General features: G+C 47.8%; 1 protein-coding gene across 3 annotated transcripts in view; it reads right to left on the minus strand.

The window, feature by feature from the left end:
* The window catches only part of DZIP1 (DAZ interacting zinc finger protein 1), an 86,090-nt gene extending 75,132 nt beyond the window's left edge, over positions 1-10,958 (minus strand). Inside the window, exon 1 of one of the 3 annotated variants that reach the window (XM_084636265.1) lies at positions 9,329-10,958. The gene's annotated coding sequence lies outside the window, so the exon portion shown is untranslated. The remainder of the gene's footprint in view (positions 1-9,328) is intronic. The other 2 variants (XM_084636266.1, XM_084636267.1) reach the window with 2 other exon arrangements.
* Between the last annotated feature and the right edge of the window lie 2,042 nt (positions 10,959-13,000).

Here is a 13,000-nt window from a genome sequence, read left to right on the forward strand (position 1 = left end):
CTTCACTTCCTCATTCCCCCATCCCAAACACCTTTCCACCCCCACAGCTTCACCCCCCTTCACTTCCTCATCCCCCTTCCCAAACACCTTCCCATCCCCACCCACCTGACCCCTACCCTTGTTCACACCGCCTCACTCCCTCATCCGTACACACTGCACCGCCTCACTCCCCTCGTCCCCAAACACCTCACCACCTCACTCACCCATCCGTAACCACCTCACCCCCCTCGTCCCCAAACACCTCACCACCTCACTCACCCATCCGTAATCACCTCACCCCCATACTCCTTATCCTCCCATCTTCAAACACCTCCTCATCCCCATACCCCTCACTGCCTCACTCTTCCATCCCCAAACACCTCACCCCATCCTCACCACTCTATCCCCAAACACTTTATCCCCCCCCACACCATCCTTCCTCACCCCCGAACACCTTGCACCCCTGCATACACAACCCCTCCCATATACACCTCAGCTTCTCATTCTTCCAGTCATTTCCAAACACATTCCATATCACCCCCTCCCCAGACACCCCTACACAACTCATATTGTATACACACCCCACTGTACACCCTCCTCATCCTCACAGTCACCCCTGTATCCTATACACATTCCACATAGCATTCACCCCACAAACACATCCTACATTTCTTCCCCTCCAGCCATTTCCTATGAACATCACACAACCCCTTCCAGTACACCTCACCCACTAGTCATACGTTTCACATCTCCCATTTCCAATATACACCCTTGTATAATTCATCCCCATATATGACATATACAACCAAAATCTACTCCCATACACATAAAATGCACATCTACTGCCATACAGAAGGACAGAGAGAGCACATGCGTGCACACACGAGATTAGGGTCTTGTTTTTATTCAAAGTTGCACAGGTTTAATTAAAGGTGTGATTTTTTTTAAACCAATTCGGGTAAACCAGATAGTTTATGTAAGTGCTTCATTTGTTCAATCAATATTAAACCAAGTTTAGGAGTGTTCACACAGGGTTTTGAACTGGTTTAAATAAGGCCTGGTCTAGGCTACAAACTTAGACTGACGTAAGTTGCCCTGCGTTGACCTATTCCTGCATGTATCTACACTCAAATTTGTCTTCAGCCAACTCCAGCGATGCAGTAAAACCACCTCCCCAAATGGTATAGAGCAGGGGTGGGCAAACTTTTTGGCCCGAGGGCCACATCTGGGAATAGAAATTGTATGGCAGGCCATGAATGCTCACAAAATTGGGGTTGGAGTGTGTGTGTGGGGGGGGGGTGAGGGCTCTCGTTGGGGGTGTGGGCTCTGGGGTGGGGCTGGGGATGAAGGGGTTTGAGGTACAGGAGGGTGCTCTGGGCTGGGATCAAGGGGAGCACAATAGATCCAGTACTGCGCTACAGTCCTGACACTTCTACAAGGAATTGCATGCCATACTATGTGGAGATCCCACTAGCACCCAGCAGACCACTGTGGATACCTTTGAGGAACCTGAGACAGAGACCTCTGCAGTGAACACCAAGGAGGAGTAGGAGGGAAGATGCAGTGGGTGACTCCAGCCATGCCACGAGCTGGGACCTGTTTGAGACCGTGCCACAATCTAACCAGTCCCACCAGGTAAAATGCAGATGAGCCTGATCAAGGGGAAGGGAACTTGCGTAAGTGTGTAAGGCAAAATGCATACACGTTTAAATTTAAAGATGACACTCAGTCTATCCCCAAGTTAACAAGAGAAAGATATCGACTTTTCATTGTTTTATTTGTAGGAGAAGAGGTAGGGGTATAACAAACAGAGCAGAGTTGCATCTGATTTTCATTCCCCTGTTGGTTAGGCTGGGGAGGGAGGGATGTAGAGCACTTCATGTGCATAGGGATGTTCCTTTTATCCACCAGAGACATCTTGATGAAACTTTCATGGAGATACTCCACAATCTTCTCCGGAAGATTTCTAGAGATGGCTGCCTTATTTCTTCTTCCACGATAGGGCACTTTCTTATGCCACTCTGTGATGAGTTTGGCTAGCACCATTGCAGTAAACAGGCTAATGGCATACAGGCCTGGGCGGGTTCAGAACGTCAGCAACTGTGCTCTCTGTGCCTTTGTTACCCTGAGGAGTGAGATATCGGCTAAGATCACCAGAACCTGTGGAAAATAGTGCCAATATTCAGTGCCATTGCTCTATACTCATACCCATGGAATAGGGACTGAAATTTTATAGCTTCGTGGAACAGAAAATCCTTCCCACCTTGCCCTTGGTGGGCTGTATTCATCATAGCTGGGGCTGGAGAGCAGTGCTATGCAGAGGTGTTCTAAAGCTGAAGTGTTAATAAGCATTTCTTATTAAAAGTGTTTTTGGGAATAACGGAAGGGAGTTTTGAAATTTATCTTTCCCTTGTGATTGTAAATCCTGGAGTACATGTGTCTGTTTTTATCAGCAGCTTCTGGCAGGGCGGCCTTAAGGGGAGCCCTCTCCCCATCTGCAGAATTCCTGACCCTGATGAGGAGGAGAAAGATGAAAGAGGACATGTTCTGCAAGATCCTGCAAGCCAGTGCTGCAACAGACTGTGAACAAAGGGCTCGGAGGGCCAATATTACTGATACCATGGAAAAAAGACAGAGAAGACAGACCCAGAAGTCCCACCAGGACATAATGAGTCTTCTCAGGCTGCAAACCCAAATGCTGCAGACTGTGATGGACCCGCAGGTTTAAAAATCTTGGACTCTCCACCTATTTCAGTCCTTGAAGAACTCCGTGGTCGCTGCCCCCATGCTCCAACATACCATGTGGCATTATATGGCACATTGTTACCCTTGCTACTCGAAGCTGGGGACAGCAAGGAAAACCACAGCTTCACATACACTGACCTGCAAGGACTACGGTTCATGTATGTGTAGCCACAACTGTCTACATTTGTGCACTGAAGTGGATATACATGTTTACTTCCTTTTTAATAGTAAATTTTCAGCCCAATAAGTTATGTTAAAAATGTGGATAGCATCACCTGTGGGGTTTTTTGCACACTGATTTTCTATGCTGTTCCCCCACCCCCCCATTCAATAAAGTTCTAATTTTGGATTATCAAATCATCTTTCTTGCATCACAACAAATATTGTAGAATGCATAGTGATACGCAAAGCAAACTACTTATAAATACGCACCAAACACCACATAATTCATAGCTTCAGGAAAACACCCAGTCATATTTATAAATGTACAGTAAGCACTATACAGTTCTTAGCAACATCCAGAGCTCCAGGCACAGAGAACACTGTCCACCAGAGAACACTACTGTGGCTGGCCATTAAAATGCTCTGTCAAAGCCTCCCTCAATTGCATAGCTCTATGTTGAGCTCTTGTAATAGTTCTTGTGTTTGGCTATTCAGAGTCAGCAGACAGCCATTCCACCTTCAGCCTATATCTGGCATCAGCTTTTTCCCTTTGCCTCACAGATATGCAGGACAAAACAGGAAGCTATAACCATTGGGATATTTTTCTTACTGAGAATCAATCTAGTGACTAAAGCAAGCACTGCCAGCATCTCTTCAATCTGCCAATAGCACGTTCAACAGTCATTCTGCACCTGCTGAGCTGTTAGCTGCACCTTGCCGTGGCCAAAGAATAGCTTCATGAGCCAAGGGAGCAAAGTGCAGGCTGTCCCCCCTAGAAACAGTATCGGCATTTCAGTATAGCCAATGGTAATTCTTTGGTCAGGAAAGCCAGCAGGTTTCTGAACAGTCCCGTGTTCTTAAAGATATGAGTTCTTAAAGACTGAGATTTTCATATTAGTGAAGCATCCCCAGAGATCTGCCAACAGTTGTATAACCATGGAAAAATAACCCTTTCTGTTGATGTACTCTGTGGCAAGGTGGGTTGTTGTCAAAATAGGGATATGTATGTCTCTATCATCCTACCAGTTCAGGAACCCCACTGTTGCACATTGTTGAGTGTCACTGTCCTTTGCAGCAGGATACAATTAACGGACCTACACACTTGTACAACATCAGTCCTCATTGTGGATTTTCCAAATCCAAAATTATTTCCCACCCACCAATTGCAATCTTGTATTGCAAGCTTCCAGAGTGCAATCACCACTTGCTTCTCCACTGGCAATGTAGCTCTCATTCTGGTGTCCATGTGCTGGAGGGTTGCTGCAAGCTTGGCACACTGATCCAGGAATGTGGCCTTCTGCATCCAAAAGTTCTGCAGCCATTGCTGATTGCCCCACCAGCATTACGATGCAATATCAGCAGTCAGCTTTTGTTTCTCAGATCCACAACCAGTGTTCCATGAAGGCCACCAACAACCTTGAATTATTTTCGTTATGCCCCTCAGCAAACTGTCCTCAAAGAAATCCTCATGTCCCCAGTTGTTGCGGGTCCTGAGGGTACAGGAAATCCAGGAGAACCTTGCATCCTGTATTTTCAATGTTCATGAGAATAGCGTGTAACCCATGTGCCTAATAGGGAGATACCTCTTTAAGAGGCCCATGTGGAGGTAGAAGAGAATTGTGTCTGGGGACTTCATTGTTTCTAGCCCTCCACATCCAGAAGCATCTGGATTTTGCGTGTGGTTGTGGTAGTTTGGGGTATGCTCCAATAGGTTCCCTGTTGCTGGGGTCAGACTCCATGAGGACAAGAAGTCAGGGTAGCTGCTTTACAAAAGGCCATGTGCCCTGTGTGAGTTGGGAGAAGCTGAGCCCAGGAGCAGAAAGCAAGCTGTTTCCTCTAACCCTGAAGCATTTTGCAGCAGGTTAGTGATATTGTTAACCCTCTAACATGTAAGCATGGGTAATGTTAATTACACAAAGGAGAAATTGGGAGGGAAAAATAATTTCTTCTATTTTAACTGTATACTTTGAATGTTTTTTTTATTTTAGCCAAACTGTTTTAGTTAAATTATCTCAACTAGTATGACTCACCAACTTTTCTTTAAATGTAGTAATCGAGAACGAGTCATTTATATTTTGCTATTCTCAGTTTTGTATTTTCTTGCAACAGGTTGGTTTGTTTTTTTAAAATCTGTACACTTAACTGAGTGGTTGGTTAATCAGTTAGCTGGCTGGCTAACAGTGATTTTAACAGAGGAAGAGTCCGCATGGATCCCATGAAGATTCCTATAAGCAAATGGAGGGAAGATGATGTTTTAGACTCAGCAAACTGTATAGATTGGTGATCAAAGACTCTGAGACTCAGGTGAACTCAACCTAAGCTTTTCGGAGCTCTTCTTCTTCTCACTGTGTTTCTGTGGGGACTGAACTGTTGATTTTAATTTGTTTTCTTTATTTATGTAGAACTGTGAAAATAATCTATGTGGATTATAAAATAGCCATGTTATGTTGTAAAAATTAAATTGTTGTTATTTGTTTTTTTATCGTAAGTTTTTATAAAGTTGTTAGTTAATTAAATTCATTTCTTTAGTTTCTTTCGGGATATGAATGTGGGGAGGTTAGCCCTGTGCGATCCTTGATGAAAATCCTTAGAGATTGAATTCTGGGTCTCCAGCTACTTTTCTATGGGAATTGGGGTTTTTTTAGGCACTGGAGAAGGGCAATGAAGTGAACTCTAGTCCACCCAAAGGTTACAAACGCACAGCTCTGTGGACTCCATACTTCTGTCAGAGATGGCAGAGACCAAGGAGTGCCATGCAGGTTTGTGGGATTATTTTAAAGAGTACTTACTACAACTCCTGAGGAAGCTCGTAGAAGGAAGGTAATATGGATGGGGAGTGTTCAGCTGTTGTGACCTGCACTGGATGTGCCATGTTTGTCTTTCTTCCGCAGGACAGAAGCGACTTTGTCTGTACAAAGTGCAAGCTGGTCTTCATATTGGAAGAGAAGGTTCAAGGTCTGGAGCAACAGGTATCGACCCTGCGTTGCATAAGAGAAACTGAAGATTTCCTGGACAGACGTCAGGATATGCTTCTACGGACACAACGTTCTGCAGATTCAGAGCAGGCTGCACTGCGGGGACAGGAGGATGGTGAAGAAATTTGGTAGCATGTGACCTCCAGAAGAAGAAAGGGAAGCATCCATGTACCAGCAATGCAGATACAGATAAGTAACCGTTTTCATGTTCTCTCCACAGGTATTAATGCGGAGAGTGGACTAGATGATACATCTGAGGGAGGGGAACAGAAGGAGACTCCGCCGATTGGAAGGCATGAGATGCACTGTCCTAGGGTTGGGGGTTCCACGACCACCGTCCCAAGAGAAGGAGGCGGGTGGTGGTGGTCGGAGACTCTCTCCTCAGGGGGACTGAGTAATCTACCTGCCGCCCTGACCGGAAAAACCGAGAAGTCTGCTGCTTGCCAGGAGCTAGGATTCACGATGTGACGGAGAGACTGCCGAGACTCATCAAGCCCTCAGATCGCTACCCCTTCCTGCTTCTCCACGTGGGCACCAATGATACTGCCAAGAATGACCTTGAGTGGATCACTGCAGAGTACGTGGCTCTGGGAAGAAGGATAAAGGAGTTTGAGGTGCAAGTGGTGTTTTCGTCCACCCTCCCCGTGGAAGAAAAAGGCCTGGGTAGAGACCGTTGAATCATGGAAGTCAACGAATGGCTACGCAGGTGGTGTTGGAGAGAAGGCTTTGGATTCTTTGACCATGGGGTGGTGCTCCAAGAAGGAGGAGTGCTAGGCAGAGACGGTCTCCACCTAACAAAGAGAGGGAAGAGCATTTTCGCAAGCAGGCTGGCTAACCTAGTGAGGAGGGCTTTAAACTAGATTCACTAGGGGAAGGAGACCAAAGCCCTGAGGTAAGTGGGAAGTGGGCTACTGGGAGGAAGCACGAGCAGGAGCGCGCAAGAGGGCTAATGGCATTTTGGGATGTATAATAGGGGCATTGCCATCAGACTGAGGGATGTGATCGTTTCCCTCTATTCGACATTGGTGAGGCCTCATCTGGAGTACTGTGTCCAGTTTTGGGCCCCACACTACAAGAAGGATGTGGAAAAATTGGAAAGAGTCCAGCGGAGGGCAACAAAAATGATTAGGGGACTGGAACACATGAGTTATGAGGAGAGGCTGAGGGAACTGGGATTGTTTAGTCTGTGGAAGAGAAGAATGAGGGAGGATTTGATAGCTGCTTTCAACTACCTGAAAGGGGGTTCCGAAGAGGATGGATCTAGACTATTCTCAGTGATAGCAGATGACAGAACAAGGAGTAATGGTCTCAAGTTACAGTGGGGGAGGTTTAGGTTGGATATTAGGAAAAACTTTTTCACTAGGAGGGTGGTGAAACACTGAAATGCGTTACTAGGGAGGTGGTGGAATCTCCTTCCTTAGAAGTTTTTAAGGTCAGGCTTGGCAAAGCCCTGGCTGGGATGATTTAGTTGGGGATTGGTCCTGCTTTGAGCAGGGGGTTGGACTAGATGACCTCCTGAGATCCCTTCCAACCCTGATATTCTATGATTCTATGAAAAATTATGGATATGGATGACATTATGGGATGGAGAAAGTTGCATGCTGGAACTTGACCCCTAGCTCCCAGAGATCCCTGGACAAAGCAGTACTATCCCACAAAACACTGCAAAAATATCCCAGAAGGCACTGTGTAGGATGGCAGCAGCTGGCATACTGGGACACCTATCAGCGATGCGTGCACTTTACATCTACACAAGCGCTCCTGGTGAATATGCTCATTGCCAATGCAAGCAGCATGTACGCATACATAAGCAGCAGGTGAAGCTTCCCTTTGGGGAGGCCAGCCCCGAGGCCCTGCCCCTGCTTGCTGCTCTCAGCCACCTCCCACCGCCCCGGCTGGGGCTGAGAGTTCGATTGGGGACCCAGCTGGCATGCCAGCGGAGCTCTTGGCCCTGGCCGGAGCTCCGAGCCTGGAGCCCCTCCTCCCCAGCCAGAGGCTGCAGCGGTGGGGCTCTGGGCTCCCCTGTTCCACCCCTTCTGTCCATGGTCCTGGCCCCCACTCCACCTCTTTCCCCCAAGGCTCCACCCCCACTCCTTTCCACACACCCCCACTGCAGCCCCGAGACCAGAAAAGCTCTGTGCCCCTGCCACAGCCCTGCAACCCGTGGCTGTGGTGGGGGGAGGGGCCTTTTCTGGGGGCCCCTAACTGGCTGAGATAATGCACCACTCTTAGAGTGACCAGATAGCAAGTGTGAAAAATTGGGACAGGGCGTGGGGGGTAATTGGCACCTATATAAGAAAAAGCCCTAAATATCGGGACTGTCACTATAAAATCAGGACATCTGGTCACGTTAGCCACTCTCCCGCAGCCCCGAGGCATGAGGTCTGAGGAGGCTTAGCCTCCTCCAGCCTCCATTACACACCGTCCGTGCCTGCACATGCATGAGTGATATACAAACTTTGGTGCCTGTATACTGACATAACGTGCAACGGTCAATGTTTGTAGTATAGACATGGCCTAAATCTGTTTTAAATTTAAAGCAGTGCAACTTTGAACACAGGCACTAAAGGAGACATTAGAAGTAGCTATGGGACCTTTCCAGGGTGCGCTTTCTTACACATGTTCAGAAAGTGGGGGGAGTTAGCTGCTGAAAGGAAACTGTGGGGAACTCAATCAGAACTGGGGGGAAAGTCTGTGCTATTCTGTCACTGAGATCAGTGGAAGCAACAACAACGTGACACTGGGCACTACATTTCTAAAAGGACTCATTTTAAATTTTAGTTCCTAAACAAATTAACAGATTTCCTTATAAGTACTCTGAACATTGATACTTGCACCCAAAGAGTAGTTTTGGAAGAATATAATGTATTTTTTAATCCACAACAAAGAGGTTGGGAACCTGCTTTAAGTGCAAAATTTAAACTGAACTGTAGCACTGACTGGTGCCTCCAATAATTTGTTTACATTGCAGTGGTACCCAAAGGCCCAATCCGGATCGGAGCCCCATGGTAGTGCGCGGCTGCTCATTCCAAAATACTTGCTTTAGGCTAAATGACCAATAAAACCCTGAGAGTTATTCACAACCCTCCCCGCTAGTCGGAGCCGAGCCAAGCCAACGTGAGGCAGGCGGCAGGGTGACTCGGGAGAGGAGGCGGAGAGACGAGTCTAGCTGGGCCTGGCTGGAGAGGTTCCTGCACCGGGCTCCCTCCATCAGCGAAGCCAGGGGCTCTGCGAAGCCCGATCTCGCCCTCCCCAATGTGGGGCCCCAGCAGAGCCGAGGCTGGAGAAGCCCCGCTGGCTGCGATGGACGCCCGGCGGGCCCGAGAGCTCCCAAACCAGCCCAGCGGGGGCGCCACTTGCGGGCCCGGCCCGAAGGCTGGTTACAGCTGCGGGCAGACCCGTACTCGCGCGCAACAGGAGAGAGAAGACGGAGGGCGGCACCCCAGCCCCTGCCTCGCTGCTCTCACCTCGGGCGGCGGCCGCCACACAGCAGGGTCCCCGGGCAGCGCCTCCTCCGCCCGCCGGCTCCGCTGTAGCTGCAGCCCGGCAGCGCGACTCCGGCTGCGCCAGGAGAGGGGAGCGGGCCGCGGGGGTGACAGCGCTGCTGCTGCTGCCTGCCCGCCCGCCTCCAGCGGCTCCAGAGCACCGCCTGCCCGCCGCCTCCGCGGCGGCTCCTGCTCCATGTCATAGAGGGGCTGGCAGCTCCCCCTCCTCCCCGCTCCCGTCTTCCTTCCCGCCTATCCCCAGGCTCTCAGGCGCAGACACGCCTCCGCTCTCAGATGCCGGGAGAATGCGGAGATGGGTCAGGGAGGGCAGAGGAGGCGGCAGCGGGAGCAAGCCCGCCCCGGGAGGGGGGGCAGCGGGACCGCAGGCTGAATATCAAGGAGCGAAGACGTTGTGGCTCAGCCAGCCGCGACCTCCCGCACGACTCCACCACCTTTCAGTCTCCAGCGCCCTCAGTGCCCCAGCTCACTTCGTAGGGTGAGGGTTGTGGCACCCCCGTTAAGGCTACGGCAGAGATTCCTCGCCAAGCCGCTAATTTTCAGCGCGCCTTCGCGGTCTCACAGAGTCTGTTTGGTTTCTGGAACTTAGCCCAAAGCGGACTGCTGATTTTCCTCAAACTCGGGGGAAGGGGACAGATCAAGGTTTTATGAATTAGGAGACACTGTTAAAAAAAGCTGTAGTTTAAGATATTTTTCTTAACACTCAACAAATGACTACAAATGCTTAATGGCATGGAGAGTACACTTACAGAGTTTGTGGGTGATTTCAAGCTGGGAAGGGCTGCAGCTGCTTTGGAATCCAGAATGATCTGCATGGGTGGTGGGTATAAGAGGCTAGGGGAGGCTAAGCCTCCATTTTGGAGGTGTGCCTGTGCAACCTTAAATTGGCCCTTGTTCAGCAGTGCCCCAATTGCCCCCTTAACCGCCAAGCCTATGGTGGCTGAAATTTACAAGTCCTTTATGTCCTTTTACAACTGGTTCACTCTGACCCATAGGATTCCTTCTAACACTATTAAAGGACAAAAAGGGGAGGGAGAAAAAAGGTTGCCCACGCCTCTACCCTCTTTGAGTAATGTCTCACTACGTACATACTCATGCTGGTCTTTTGTACTATAAGATTCAGGACAGACCAAGGCAAATTAGATCATTCTGTTGAGATGGGAGTCAATAGTAGATGACTTTTAGCTCCTTTAATAATGAATGGATATTTGTATCTCTGCTATAATTCCACAATCCTTATTCTTAAAAGATGCTTTGTTACCTGAATAGTAAAGATTTTCCTTGCTGGTGGTAAAATGAGTAGTTAATCAGTAGCTGTTTCTAACACAAAATTTGAGGAAAGGCACTAAAGAGCCCAGACTCTCAAGGATATTTAGGTGCTTAACTCCCACTGAAATCAACAAGGATTTTATTTAAGGAACTGGGCCTACCAGCGCCAAAAGATGTTTATTAGATGTGTAACTAAGCACCTCTTTCAATAGTTTGGTGATTGGTCTTCTACATCAGTTGAGTTCAACACACCTTTGAATTTATTTTGACCCAAAGGAAGGCGCACACAGAGATTTTTGTCTGAGCTGTCTGACCAATTTAGTTCATATTAAATTAACTTAAGCCATAGAAGCTGCTGTATTCTCAAGAAAGCAAAGCAGGGAGTCTCAACTGATTTAGTAGATTTTGTTTAGCTATTACATCATCAAGGGAATAAGTAAAAGTAGAGTTCATGTCTTACTCACAGTCCTTAAACTCTGTATTGTATTTATGCCAAACTGCATATCTACTGTAAATATTCAAATGCTTTGAGTTCAATTTCACTCTTTGGTCCTGGTGTTACCATAAATTATAGACACCAATTAATTAGCCTACAGTAGTGCTTCTAATTTAACAAAATGGTAACAAGGTTATGGCCCGCCCTAAAGGAACTGCCAGGGTGTTACCAGGGGGCTTGTCTCCAACCTGCAGAGGGCTCCCCAGAGCAAGCTAGTCTTGCTAACCCCTGAAAGGACACCGGTACAGCTGTGTTCCCTCTAAGCTGCCTGGTCACCCAGTAGCAATTCAAGTGCTGTGCACTTGATTAGCAGAGCCGCACACATCCAGCAGCGTGTATTCAGTTTCCCCTTCCCTCGCTGCTTTGCAGCCACGTTGCCCCAGCAGTTGTTCCCGGGACCCTCCTGCTGGCTGTGCAGAGTGTGTGCGGGAAAAGGGGTGCTGATGTCAGGGTGTCCCACTCCCCCCACCCCTGTACCCTATCTCCACAGAGCAGGGGAGAGGAGACAGGACTCAGGACTCAGAGCAGAAGAGAGCCGCTGCCGTCTGAGGTCTGATTGAGCCTTCCAGGCGGTGAGTGAGTGCCTTAGAGACAGCGCATAGTGTCTGAGACTTCCCCAGAAGCCAGCTCGCACACGCGCGCTCTCTCTCTCACTCACACACACACACTGTCTCCCCATCCACCCTGCCTTTGTACCCCAGCTCTGCAGAGTGGGGGAGGGGAGACAGGGCTCAGGAGCAGGAGAGGTTTCAATGAGTGCCTTAAAGGGACAGTGCTCGGCCTGTCTCAGAAAATTCCCCAACAGCCAGCACACACACAATCTGTGTGTCACACACAATCTTTCACACTCACCTTCCAGCACATACTTGTATTATGGCTGTTGGTACTACTTGGTACTTCCTGCAATGCACATATATTCTCTGTAATTTTCTTCTTTCAAAGTGTGTTATTTTAGTTTGACTGATCTATGCATTTCATAATTTTTATTTTTCTTACACTTAAATTTAATTCTTTGAATAGTGAGTTCTAAAATGCCTAACCTGTCTTGGCTGGAGTAATTATACCTATGGTAACTTAAAAAAAATTATATCTAGGCTTTTTGTTTCTACTGGTGGCACACATCCACTCATACTTCAGTGCACATAAAATTTATTCTGTGCAAGGATGGAAAAAATTAGAGGGAACATTGGGACACAGCCTTCTGCTCAAGGACTGACACACACACAAGCAGAAAGTCTTCAAAAACATAAGCATTATTTATTTTAAAAAAATAAGTAATCACAGTATTTTTAATAAAAGCAAGAAAGAATACATAAAACATAATAAAATACAATAGAATTATATCTAGGAATGAGGTGGGGCAGCAAAATAAAAGACATGGAATATGTAGATCATGTAACAGTTACAATGTAATAGATGTGTATATATTGTGACAGGGTCGGGCCAGATGGCTACAGGAGATTAACAGAGGCAGATATATTAGCCCCAGGTTAAGTAGGTCCTTTTTCCCTGGGTAAGGTAACAGGGAAGGTTTCAGAACAATCAGGAACCTTCTGGAGACAATTAAGACAGACAGGCTGATTAGAACACCTGCAGCCAATCAAGAAGCTGCTAGAATCAATTAAGGCAGGCTAATCAGGGCACCTGGGCTTAAAAAGAAGCTCACTTCAGTTTGTGGTGTGTGTGTGAGGAGCTGGGAGCAAGAGGCATTAGGAGCTGAGAGTGAGAATGTGTACTGTTGGAGGACTGAGGAGTACAAGCATTATCAGACACCAGGAGGAAGGTCCTATGGTTAGGATAAAGAAGGTGTTGGGAGGAAGCCATGGGGAAGTAGCTCAGGTAATTGTAGCTGTCACACAGCTGTTCCAGGA

The sequence above is a fragment of the Lepidochelys olivacea genome, assembly GCF_965140295.1.
Source record: "Lepidochelys olivacea isolate rLepOli2 genome assembly, chromosome: 1".
Lineage (NCBI taxonomy): Eukaryota > Metazoa > Chordata > Testudines > Cheloniidae > Lepidochelys > Lepidochelys olivacea.